This window comes from Dermacentor albipictus, unplaced genomic scaffold (assembly GCF_038994185.2).
Source record: "Dermacentor albipictus isolate Rhodes 1998 colony unplaced genomic scaffold, USDA_Dalb.pri_finalv2 scaffold_478, whole genome shotgun sequence".
NCBI classification, from domain to species: Eukaryota; Metazoa; Arthropoda; class Arachnida; order Ixodida; family Ixodidae; genus Dermacentor; species Dermacentor albipictus.
In genome coordinates, this window is record NW_027226032.1 from 5001 (window position 1) to 17500 (window position 12500).

At 55.2% G+C, this 12500-nt stretch overlaps 3 non-coding genes across 3 annotated transcripts; 1 reads left to right on the plus strand and 2 right to left on the minus strand.

Annotated features, from left to right (window-relative positions):
* Window positions 1-796: 796 nt before the first annotated feature.
* On the minus strand, window positions 797-949 carry LOC139054006 (5.8S ribosomal RNA). The gene has a single exon (XR_011510959.1). It is a non-coding gene; the product is annotated as a 5.8S ribosomal RNA (ribosomal RNA).
* A 1237-nt stretch (window positions 950-2186) lies between these two features.
* LOC139054008 (small subunit ribosomal RNA) lies at window positions 2187-4001 on the minus strand. Its single transcript, XR_011510961.1, has one exon. It is a non-coding gene; the product is annotated as a small subunit ribosomal RNA (ribosomal RNA).
* A 4863-nt stretch (window positions 4002-8864) lies between these two features.
* LOC139054007 (U2 spliceosomal RNA) lies at window positions 8865-9056 on the plus strand. The gene has a single exon (XR_011510960.1). It is a non-coding gene; the product is annotated as a U2 spliceosomal RNA (small nuclear RNA).
* The last annotated feature ends 3444 nt before the right edge of the window (window positions 9057-12500 follow it).

Here is a 12500-nt window from a genome sequence, read left to right on the forward strand (position 1 = left end):
GTAAGCGACCGTGTCTGAAGCCCAAAACACCACCGAGGCAAAGATCGCCTTAGCAGCGCGCCGCTTCAGCGGGCACCGCAGGGGCGACTAAAACCTGGCGGGAGGCATCGTCTCGTGTAGCGTCGCCCCTGCCCCAACTGGAGTGGCCCAGTCTTAAGGGGACAGAGACTGCGAAGCACTTGGACCGACGGCGGACTACGACGGAACGCTTCAGCTCGGCCAACGCTCTCGAGGGAGACATTTTCCGTCTCGCGGCAATTCTCCGCCGTGCCGTGCTCTTCTCGCTCGCAGACGGCGCTCTCGCGTCGAACCGCTTTCGGGGGCCACCCTTCTCCTCCCCGCTCCTCGCACGAATCTGCCGATTCCCATTCGTGCGACGAAGCCCGGAAGGGCGCCCACACAGCTGCGGTGACGTGAGCGAGCGACCAGCTCTGGAGCTCGACGTACTCCGAAGGCAAACAACGCAAATTGCGATCGCTTCCGACTCTCTCGCAAAGGTGCGCGCTACAAGGCAACAGACGTTCGCGCCTCGAGCTTGGACCGCTCTTTCCCTGCAGGTATCCGACTCCATCCTGCGGCGGTCTTGCCAGAGGCGCGCACTCGTCACGCTGCAGTAGTAATGCCTCGTTTCCGTCTCTTCGAAGATTTGGCACGACGGCTCGCCACCGTCTCCTTCTCGTGAGGTTGCTGGCGCGTGGCTTCAGCGCTCAACGTACTGTCCATGATGCCGACGCGGTCAAAACGAGTCGACGGACGCACGTTCCCTGTGCGCCGAAGGCTCTCTTGATATGTGATCCGACCCTCAGACAGACGAAGCCAAGGGAAGACCCAAGGCCGCAATGTGCGTTCAAAGAATCAGTGCTCAGTGTGTCCTGCAATTCACACCAAGTCTCGCAGCTGGCTGCGTTCTTCATCGACCCGAGAACCGAGTGATCCACCGCTTAGAGTCGTGAAAAATAGTTTGTTCAATTCAGTACAGTACAACCAGTGTTTCAGGCACGTGGCGTCTCCCTGTGTGTGGTTTCGAAGAGCGCCTTTCGGCGTGCGCTACTCCTGTTTCGCTCTTTCGTTCGGCGGTCACGCGTTTCCGCATGACCGCTGCTGATCCAACAGCCTACTCGAGACGAAAGACAAGAGCTTGGCGCGCGCGTACTCGCGCAGCTCTCCAAAGCCACTCGGCCAGTGCCAGGGACGGCTCTCTGCGCCGGAGCCACAACAAGTCTACTTGAGGCGGAAGACGAAGCCAGCAAGGGCCTGGCCGCAAGTGCGTTCGAATACGGGATTACAGTCCCTCGTCTGTCCGTACTTCCTCTTTCGACGTGCGGCGCCTTCCCAAAGCGCACAAGTCCGCAAACCGCAGAACGCTTCCGACGTAGCAAAGCCGCGTTTCCTTCGGTACTTCGCAGCAACGCCGCCTTTCCCTCGGCGGCGGGCAAATAGCCTGCAGACGTCGTCGCATTGAACCGCGAACTCGACACCTCGCGCGTCACGAGCGGGAGCCGACCGGCAGCCTCCGGCCCTTTCGGGCGCGGTGGAATTTGCCGCGGAGGACGGGAGAGTGCTTTAGGCCACGGTTCCTTCCGTACTTGGCAGCCGCACCCTCAATACCGCCGGTTCCATGACCGACCGAGCGCCGCACCGTTCCTTTAGTACTTGGGCAGCAACAAAGTCGGGTCGTTACTCCACACTCGCCGCAGGAAGCGACCGGCAGCCGCCAGCCTTTTCAGACTCGGCAGCGTTTGCCGCGGAGGACGGGAGAGCGCTCGCACCACGGTTCCGTGTGTACTAAGCGGCAGCGGCATTAGCTCTCGACCGTCAGTTCCTTGACCGACCGCACGCTTCGCCGTTCCCCTCGTACTGGGCAAGAGCAGCAGGTCGGGTCGTCTTACTCCCATTCCGCGCAAGAGTGCCGAGGCGGACTTCAGAAAGCCCACCCAACAGTGTGCGTTACGCCGTTTCTACCCGCGGGCGCGGCCAAGCCAACCGTCCAAGGTTGCAGCCGGCGTCCACTGGGCGCAACAAATTTGGCACGGGGCGCCCTTCGAAATTCGGGCAATCCCCGGCATGTTCGGGTATAGCCGTCCCCGCGTCCAAGCGGGGCCAGCGGCGGAAAGCGTCGGGCGCAGCGAGCTGCTTCACCCACACGGGGTAGAAACAATGGCGCTCGTCACCCTCGAACAATCCGGTAATGATCCTTCCGCAGGTTCACCTACGGAAACCTTGTTACGACTTTTACTTCCTCTAAATGATCAAGTTTGGTCATCTTTCCAACAGACCGGCGCAACCGAAAGGCCGCGCCGGACATCGGTCCGAAGACCTCACTAAATCATTCAATCGGTAGTAGCGACGGGCGGTGTGTACAAAGGGCAGGGACGTAATCAACGCGAGCTTATGACTCGCGCTTACTGGGAATTCCTCGTTCAAGGGGAACAATTGCAAGCCCCTATCCCAATCACGAAAGAAGTTCCACGGGTTACCCAGTCTTTTCAGACAGGGATAAAGACACGCTGCTTCCTTCAGTGTAGCGCGCGTGCGGCCCCGGACATCTAAGGGCATCACAGACCTGTTATTGCTCTGTTTCGTGCGGCTAGGAGCCGCTTGTCCCTCTAAGAAGGTTGTAAGGTGCTGGGAACCCCGCACCTATTTAATAGGCTAGAGTCTCGTTCGTTATCGGAATTAACCAGACAAATCGCTCCACCAACTAAGAACGGCCATGCACCACCATCCACCGAATCAAGAAAGAGCTCTCAATCTGTCAATCCTCCCAGTGTCCGGGCCGGGTAAGTTTTCCCGTGTTGAGTCAAATTAAGCCGCAGGCTCCACTCCTGGTGGTGCCCTTCCGTCAATTCCTTTAAGTTTCAGCTTTGCAACCATACTTCCCCCGGAACCCAAACACTTTGGTTTCCCGGAAGCTGCCCGCCGAGTCATTTGAGTAACTCAGGCGGATCGCTGGTTGGCATCGTTTATGGTCAGAACTAGGGCGGTATCTGATCGCCTTCGAACCTCTGACTTTCGTTCTTGATCAAAGAAAACATTCTTGGCAAATGCTTTCGCAGTAGTTCGTCTTGCGACGGTCCAAGAATTTCACCTCTAGCGCCGCAATACGAATGCCCCCGTCTGTCCCTCTTAATCATTACCTCGTATTCCAAAAACCAACAGAACAGAAACGAGGTCTTGTTCTATTATTCCATGCAAGTTTATTCAGGCGACTCGCCTGCGTTGAGCACTCTAATTTTTTCAAAGTAAAAGCACCGGCCTTCTCGAGGCACACAATGAAGTGCACCAAGAAAGGACCGGCATGATGTTCAGTCCGAGCCGTCGCATCGGGTAGATGCACTACTCGTCTGGAACTGAGATCCAACTACGAGCTTTTTAACCGCAGCAGCTTTAGTATACGCTATTGGAGCTGGAATTACCGCGGCTGCTGGCACCAGACTTGCCCTCCAATTGATCCTCGTTAAAGGATTTAGAGTGTACTCATTTCAATTACGGGGCCTCAAAAGAGTCCCGTATTGTTATTTTTCGTCACTACCTCCCCGTGCCGGGAGTGGGTAATTTGCGCGCCTGCTGCCTTCCTTGGATGTGGTAGCCGTTTCTCAGGCTCCCTCTCCGGAATCGAACCCTGATTCTCCGTTACCCGTAACAACCATGGTAAGCAAGTAACCTACCATCGAAAGTTGATAAGGCAGACACTTGAAAGAAACGTCGCCGGCTCGTGGCCATGCGATCAGCACAAAGTTATCCAGAGTCACCACACAATACGGGCCGAAACCCGATCGATCTTGGTCTAATAAAAGCACCCGTCGCCCAAAGGGCTTCAGGCTCACTGCATGTATTAGCTCTAGAATTGCCACAGTTATCCAAGTAGGAAGAAACGATCTAAGGAACCATAACTGATTTAATGAGCCATTCGCGGTTTCGCCTTATTTCGGCATGTACTTAGACATGCATGGCTTAATCTTTGAGACAAGCATATGATTACTGGCAGGATCAACCAGGTAATCGTTCAACTGCGCGTCCCGCCTGTCAAGCAGGCCGGACGCCGTTTTTGCGATGCCGAGGCCACCTTCAGGCGCCCCAGCACGCTTCGTTCTTGCAAAGAGTAGCACTTTGCACAGTCCGAGACGACGGCGTTCGAGCTCGCTACGGCGCCCTCCCCGAAGGGCCGGGTATCGCCACGCGGCAAGAAGCACGCAACATTCTCGATAGACTGGTTGTGTCGACTCGATCACGGCTTGCGGTTTCTCTTGAGCCCGCAGCACAGGTGGACCGACCGACACTTGCAACGTAGCCGAGACGGCAAAGCCGCCAGGCGACGGGTCACGCCCGCGCCTTCGGCGCTTTCGCATTTGACTCGTCCGAGGACGATGCGGAACACAACTCGATATCGTGGAGAAAGCGTCGTCCGACAACCAGCCCCTAACGCATCAAGCGGATGAGGCTGCAGACGTCAGCTGTGGGATCCACGGGAGCGATACCGGGGACACGCTTGACGGGCACGAAGCCCGCCGCATATCAAACACCCAGGTCGCTTTTGGGGGCGACTGCTCTCTGGGACCCCCATATAATAGCAGCGATAAGTTCCCAAATCTCCATGGGGCCGTACTCGTGCCACTTTCGACGAGCGTTTGGCGAAAATCGTGCCGCCTCGCAGCGCCGCGAGCGAGATGGAAAGCTTACGTCGGCAGCGCAATGCCGAAGTCGTGAAAGCGCAGCGCGTCGACCGAATGCGCGAACGGCAATCTCTCGCCTATGGACAGCGCGGTTTCCAGAACAATCGCCTTTCTGTGCCCCTACGGGGCCGCACGCTAGCGCGGCCCTTTCGCCGTTTCCGAGCACGAGTGCGACCGGCGCGGGCGGCGTGCTCGACACCCCGGCTGACGCCGTTTCGGACTTTGTCTCTTCGCGCGCTCGCGCCAACGCCGCGGCAAAACGACGACCTCTGCGCGGTTCTTTCCCGGTTCCCGGCGTGCTATAGTGCAGCCAGCCGGACGGTGGCGACGACTCAGTCGCGGCCGTGCGGTGGCTTGTACGCCAAAGTTGCGTGACGGGCGTCGAGCTCCCGCCGCGGCCCGGCTCAGGTGGTTTCGGACTTCTGTCTCTTCCGAGCGCTCGCGTCGTCGTGGGCACGATTCTCGAGTGCGGAGCGGTGCGCGGACACCACCACGAACACGCGCAAGCCGAAAACGGCACTACGGTACAACGTCGGCCAGGGCGGTACGGCCCCCTTATGTGAGCAGCGATAAGTGACCAGATCTCCACGGGGCCGTACTCGTGCGACAAGGCGGCGTACTGCGCCGAGCCGAGCGCCAATATTTGGCCTTGGCACGGCCGATTTGAGCTCTCGCGATCGCCGCGGTACCGCCGCTCACCGATTCAAGGCACGCTAGCGCGGCCCCTTCGCCATTTTTCGAGTAAGAGTGCGAAAAGCGCGCGCGGCGTGCTCGTCGCCCCGGCTGACGTAGTCTCGGACTTAGTCTCGCTCACGCCGCCCCGGCTGACGTCGTCTCGGACTTAGTCGCGCTCACACCGCCCCGGCTCACGTGGTTTCGGACTTCCGTCTCTTCCGAGCGCTCGCGTCGTCGTGGGCACGATTCTCGAGTGCGGAGCGGTGCGCGGACACCACCACGAACACGCGCAAGCCGAAAATGGCACTACGGTACAACGTCGGCCAGGGCGGTACGGCCCCCTTATATGAGCAGCGATAAGTGACCAGATCTCCACGGGGCCGTACTCGTGCGACAAGGCGGCGTACTGCGCCGAGCCGAGCGCCAATATTTGGCCTTGGCACGGCCGATTTGAGCTCTCGCGATCGCCGCGGTACCGCCGCTCACCGATTCAAGGCACGCTAGCGCGGCCCCTTCGCCATTTTTCGAGTAAGAGTGCGAAAAGCGCGCGCGGCGTGCTCGTCGCCCCGGCTGACGTAGTCTCGGACTTAGTCTCGCTCACGCCGCCCCGGCTGACGTCGTCTCGGACTTAGTCGCGCTCACACCGCCCCGGCTCACGTGGTTTCGGACTTTCGTCTCTTCCGAGCGCTCGCGTCGTCGTGGGCACGATTCTCGAGTGCGGAGCGGTGCGCGGACACCACCACGAACACGCGCAAGCCGAAAACGGCACTACGGTACAACGTCGGCCAGGGCGGTACGGCCCCTTATAAGAGCAGCGATAAGTGACCAGACCTCCACGGGGCCGTACTCGTGCGACAAGGCGGCGTACTGCGCCGAGCCGAGCGCCAATATTTGGCTTTGGCACGGCCGATTTGAGCTCTCGCGATCGCCGCGGTACCGCCGCTCACCGATTCAAGGCACGCTAGCGCGGCCCCTTCGCCATTTTTCGAGTAAGAGTGGGAAAAGCGCGCGCGGCGTGCTCGACGCCCCGGCTGACGTCGTCTCGGACTTGGTCGACGCCCCGGCTGACGTAGTCTCGGACTTAGTCTCGCTCACGCCGCCCCGGCTGACGTCGTCTCGGACTTAGTCGCGCTCACACCGCCCCGGCTCACGTGGTTTCGGACTTGCGTCTCTTCCGAGCGCTCGCGTCGTCGTGGGCACGATTCTCGAGTGCGGAGCGGTGCGCGGACACCACCACGAACACGCGCAAGCCGAAAACGGCACTACGGTACAACGTCGGCCAGGGCGGTACGGCCCCTTATAAGAGCAGCGATAAGTGACCAGACCTCCACGGGGCCGTACTCGTGCGACAAGGCGGCGTACTGCGCCGAGCCGAGCGCCAATATTTGGCCTTGGCACGGCCGATTTGAGCTCTCGCGATCGCCGCGGTACCGCCGCTCACCGATTCAAGGCACGCTAGCGCGGCCCCTTCGCCATTTTTCGAGTAAGAGTGGGAAAAGCGACCGCGGCGTGCTCGACGCCCCGGCTGACGTCGTCTCGGACTTAGTCGACGCCCCGGCTGACGTAGTCTCGGACTTGGTCTCGCTCACGCCGCCCCGGCTGACGTAGTCTCGGACTTGGTCTCGCTCACGCCGCCCCGGCTGACGTCGTCTCGGACTTAGTCGCGCTCACACCGCCCCGGCTCACGTGGCTTCGGACTTGGTCTCTTCGAGCGCTCGCAGCCAGGTCGGGGCCGACGCCGACGTCTGCGTGGGGCTTCAACGATTCCCGGCGCGACGCAATGCAACTGCGCGCAGGATGCCAGCGACTCCGCCGTGGCCGTGCGGCGGTGTACACGCAGAAGTTTCGTGAAGGGGTATCGAGCTCCCGCCGCCCCGGCGGACGTGGTTTCGGACTTTAGCGCTCGCAGCGATCTCGCGGCGATCGCTGACGTCTGCGCGGTTTCAGGTGTGCTACGATGCAGCAGTCTGCCGCACGACAATTTACGGAAGCGAGTGCATTCCGCCCCGGCGGACGCGGCAGCGGACTTTGTGCCTGCGGGAGTGCTCTTGTTGCTGTAAAATTTGAACGGGTGCAGCTGCGCGAAGCAAGTGTACACATTTTCTCTCTCTCTCTCTCTCTCTCTGCCTCTGAGGCGACTGTAATTTTAATTTAAATGCAATTGGAGGCGGGAGCAACCTGATGAGAGTAGGCGGACTTCGGCACACCTTGTAGTTTAGAAATTGTTTTCAAGCTTTGAGGACATACACAATCGCGCCATCTGCTTTCCCCGTCTCTTTGGCACTTCATAGTGTGTGCAGCATGCTCTGCATTCCAAAGAAACGCGCCTGTTTCTCCCCCTCTCTCACGTTCTTCTTGTCTTTCTTGCTGCTCTTGTGAGAAGTTGCTATGCTCTTTACTCGCTGTAAAATAGAATGCTTGCGCGAGCCAACAACTTGCGTGTCTTTCTTTTTTTTTGTTGTTGTTGTTTTTTTCTCTCTTCCCAAGACGTTTCTGCCATTATTCACTAGCTCTCGTTCTTAGTATGCAACGGAGCGTTAGCTCGCGCCATCTACCTTTCTTTCTGTATGGCGAAGGCCGTAGGTTTTCCTAGTTCCGCACACAGATGGCGCGGATGCGTTTTCGCGCCAGTTTCGAACGACCTCGCTGTACACATGTTTCTCATTTAAAAGTTTCAAAGGGGCTTGCGAAAGGGCGTGGTCCTTTTTTCTTGCGCAAGGCTGAGCTTTCCAGCTGTGCTTAAGCTATGCTAGCATGTGTGCGTATGTGTGTGTGTGTGTGTGTGTGTGTGTGTGTGTGTGTGTGCGTGCGCGCGCGCGCGTGCGTGCGCGTGCATATGTGTGCGTGTGTGTGTATACACGCACACGGTAAAGATGATGGGGTAGCGCTATTTCTTTCTTTCTTTCTTTCTTTTTTAACAACACCTGTGCTCCACATGGCGATCTTCCTGCCCTCTATGTTTCCGGTTGGAAGGAGTGCGCAGCCTTTTCTATATTTATTTATTTTTTTTTTTCATTCTCTTTCATTCGTACATGAGGCGCGCTACCTAATTCTAGCGGTCGAATCGACACGTTGCAATCCGTCCCGGCCTGTGCCGTATGAAAACTTTCAGTGGGCCTTGCGGTAAATAAAAGGAAATGAGGGAAATGCGCGTAGTGTATTACACTTGCGCACGGGCTTGAAACGAAGGCCTCAAAGAAAGCCGCCTTGAGCGGTCGCATTCAGACGGAAGTAAGCATTCCCCTTGCGCGTGTTTTCCGCTCGCCTGTTCCGTTTTCTACGAGGTTGCCTTCGTTGGTTTTGCCTTGCGAACAAGCTTGCGCTCGGGTCTCGTTTCTACGCGACGGCGTTTCGTTAACAGTGAAAGACTGAGGCGTCGCGAGTTGATTCGCGAGATAGAGAGCATAGAGTCTCTAGACGGGCTGGGTTTTATAAGATTGCCCACGCTGTTGCTGAGGTTACCAATGTCGCCAGGGCACCCACAAGGCAGTGGTACAATGGAGTGAAGTGAAAGACATCGCTTCTCGGCCTTTTGGCTAAGATCAAAGTGTAGTATCTGTTCTTATCAGCTTAATATCTGATACGGGTTCTATATGGACCCACGATATTAAACCTATTTTTGGAAGTTGGCGGAGTGCTTGAAGCCTGCTTCACCTCCGCCGCAGGTCGGCCCGGTATTGCACTACCTCCGGGATCGGCCCCCGCTCACTTAGGTGAGACTTCATTCAATCAAAATGAAGAACACAAGCTCGAAGCGAGCACTCACGTGACACGCACCATTCCCATACTATACGCAACGATGACGGTGTTTCTGAACGATTGTCTGCTGTAATGAGCCACTTGGGGGGGGGGGGGGGGGGAGGGTGATTAGCCGTGGGTTTTGCAATCAATGTAAGTCCCACTCAAAGCCAACACTGCATTTTGGAGTTCACTATCGCTTTGATCCGTAAACGACAGCAAGCTCGCCCTGCGAAAATCCGCTGCCCTAGTGGAAGAAAGGTTCCCTATGAAACAAAAATGGAGTGCCCGATTTCCGGCAACATTTTCGCTGCAGTGGGACCGAGCGCCTCGAAAACAAACTTGTCGTATGGCCAAGTGTGGCGAAATATATTCAAGGGTTCAGAGGTGCCTCAGCTTTCCAACCTGTATGTTATGAATACCTGTTGCTACCTTTTCGTCATCATCATCCTGCTGGCTACGACCACTGCAGGGCAAAGACCTCTCCCATTATTCTCCAAGCACCCCGGTCACGTGTAAGCCCGGTCACGGTCGCCGTCTAGTGCCTGCGCCCTTCCTAATCTAATCTGCCCTCCTAAATTTCCGCCACCCCGTGCTACGCTTCCCTTCTCTTGGAATTCAGTCGGTAACCCTTAATTGATGATCTTCCCCCCACATTGCATGCCCTGCGCACGCCCATTTCTTTTTCTTGGTTTAAACTAAGGTGTCATTAGCTCGCGTTTGTTCGCTCACCCCCCGAATCTGCTCTATTCTTATCCCCCGTAGCGCTACACCCATCATTCTTCTTTCCAAAGCTCGTCGCGTCGCCCTCAGTTACCCTTCGGTAATCCTTAAGGTCCTTCGTTGCGGCACTCGCGGCATCTTTCTCATTTAAATAAGGCTATTTCGTTCAGTTTTGGGGGAAAACTCAATGAGCTAGGCGCGATTGTGTCCCCGGCGCCGCTCTCAACAAGATGGCGGCGCCCAGGCTTTTTGCCTGGTGGTTCGGCTTGACGCAGAACACGCCTGCAGGGCAGTGAAGCCGCATTGAAGGGGCAACGAGCGGCGCAGTGAAGCGCATGCTCGGGCGAAAAACGCGAACATCAGCCAAAAATACAACCAAATGGCCAAATACGAATTTCCGTTATGGGAAATTGGAGTTCAGTTGGCGCGTTGCGCTCGCCTAAGGTAAAGAACATAAATGCGAGTGCCACATCAGCCAAGTCAATGCTGAGGATCGCGTATCATTTCTTATTTATTTTTCCCCTTGCCTCCTGGCCTGCGTGGCCCTAGCGCGCATGCCCACGAAAGTAATGCAATAAGGAAAACGCGAAATCATGCGGTGACGGCTGTATCATATCCATTGTGCGTGCTTTGTTCTTTTTGGACTACAGTGGTGTGCGTTATGAGAAAGTTTCAGTGACCAGCGAACCTATATTTAGAACCACATTTACGGTTACTGCTAACAAGCTGCGGGTAGGTGTTTTTTTTTTCTTTCTTTCTTTTTTTCGCTACCAACGATGGGTTATCGCAACCGCGATCGGTTGTGCTAGACGCGTTCTTGCCAAACGTTGGCTCTATACGCGACCCGTGACGCGTGGTCGGCACATTCAAGCAGTCCATTGCAAACCGTTCCAAGAAGAAGGATGCTAGCTCCACGTTCCGCCGGGAGCGCTAGTTCGAAGATTGTACTTTTAGACCCTCGAGGAAGCACCGCCATCCCACGTTTTCTATAACGCGCTAAGACTCAGAGCGACAGCGACCACTTGTCTTTGTCAATATCTCGGACACACTTTTTTTTTTTTCTTTAATCCAGATCGTCAGACGAGCCCGCGTTCACGCGCACTCGCTCTCTCCGATAAGCAGGGTAGCTCGGTTGGGGTGTTGTAGGGCCTCGCGCATGCGCTGCTGAGTTCGTCGCTTCGCCGGCCGGTCGACGCTGGCGCGGTACTGGTAATCAACTTCGACGGGCATGGTGAAACGTCACTGTGAAACGTCACGACTAGCAATGCAATGTGTTTGCGAGCAATCGGAGAAATGAGAGAGCCCCTGTAGATTAGTGGAAACGTTCCTCCAAGTATTACGTTTGCAATTTGCGCCTACGAACATGAACTAGACAAAGGAAATGATCTGTAGCCGCCTTCACTTCATAAAATTCCCGTACGAAGAAATTTGCGTGCGCACGTGATCTCCCGCATGAAACCAGACGATAGGTTAATTTTAGCCGTTCATTTCGATTTGCCGAATGTAAACCGGAACACTTTCTCCACGCGCTCTTGAGGTTTGAATGACAATCAATGACATGCTTTTTTTATATATTTTTGTTTGTTCTATCTGGAACCAAAAGAATTCAGAACGCCATTTCAATCTTAGATTCGATTCACGCCTTGCGTTACGTCACCCCTGGCATATCTGATGAACACGCTCTGCTGTTAAGCTTCATGATCACGGCATTAAAAGTCGCCACTTCCCGAACGTTTATCGAGCCGATGATGAACCGTATGCTGGATTCTTATTGTAATGAGTTTATAGAAAGTTTTATACTTCTATGGCTAGCTTCAAGGAAAGGAAAAACATCGCTCAGCATTGTATAACGCATAACAACAACAACGAAAAATCTGCAGGTTATTCATACTACAATGAGAACACTAGGAATACTGAAAAAGATGAAATCTAGACATGCTGCAAGGAGCCAACAAATGCAATTGAACCAACGAACTGAACTGCAATTATTTCATCAAGACATGCCCCGAAAAAACGTGGCCACTATCAATGCTCATTTCAAAGCTGTTTTTTTTTTTGTTTGTGACGGATAATAATTATCTTCCCAATGGCTGATGTGAAAATTTCAGAGCGCGGCATTTTCGAAATCTCAAGGCCCCGGCTGCTTTCTCTCTTCTTTAAATATGTTCCGGGTGGCAGATGGAGAAAAGTTTCGCGCACATAATTTAAAAGCCTGTAGCTGATTTTCTTGAAGAACACAAAGTGCTGACAGACCACCAAACAAGACAAAATTGAATCGGTATTACGCGCGATGATTTCGCACCGCAGTAACAAAAGGGTAACAAGCGGACGTTCATTTCGTGGTGTGTATTTCACGTCTCTCACAATAATAATAAAAAGAATGCTACTGCATAAATTAGCTTTTCCCAAACTGGATGGTTTCGATCAGCTTCCTTAAATTGAGTTGGCGTTGATTGAGCAGGTGCGGGCCTCGGTTGTTTAAGATTTTTGTAAATGGCATCATTACTGGATAGATGCGGACGTCTGCGTGATGTGTGAAACTCGCTTGAGGATCAAGGGAGAACCCCCCCCCCAAAAAAAATCATGTCATGGTGACACAAGTGGCACATGAGTACTGTTATCGGGAGGAAAAAAAAAAAAGGAAAACCGGCACGTACTAGGGAGACACTCCTCTTACACGTGAAGCTCCAA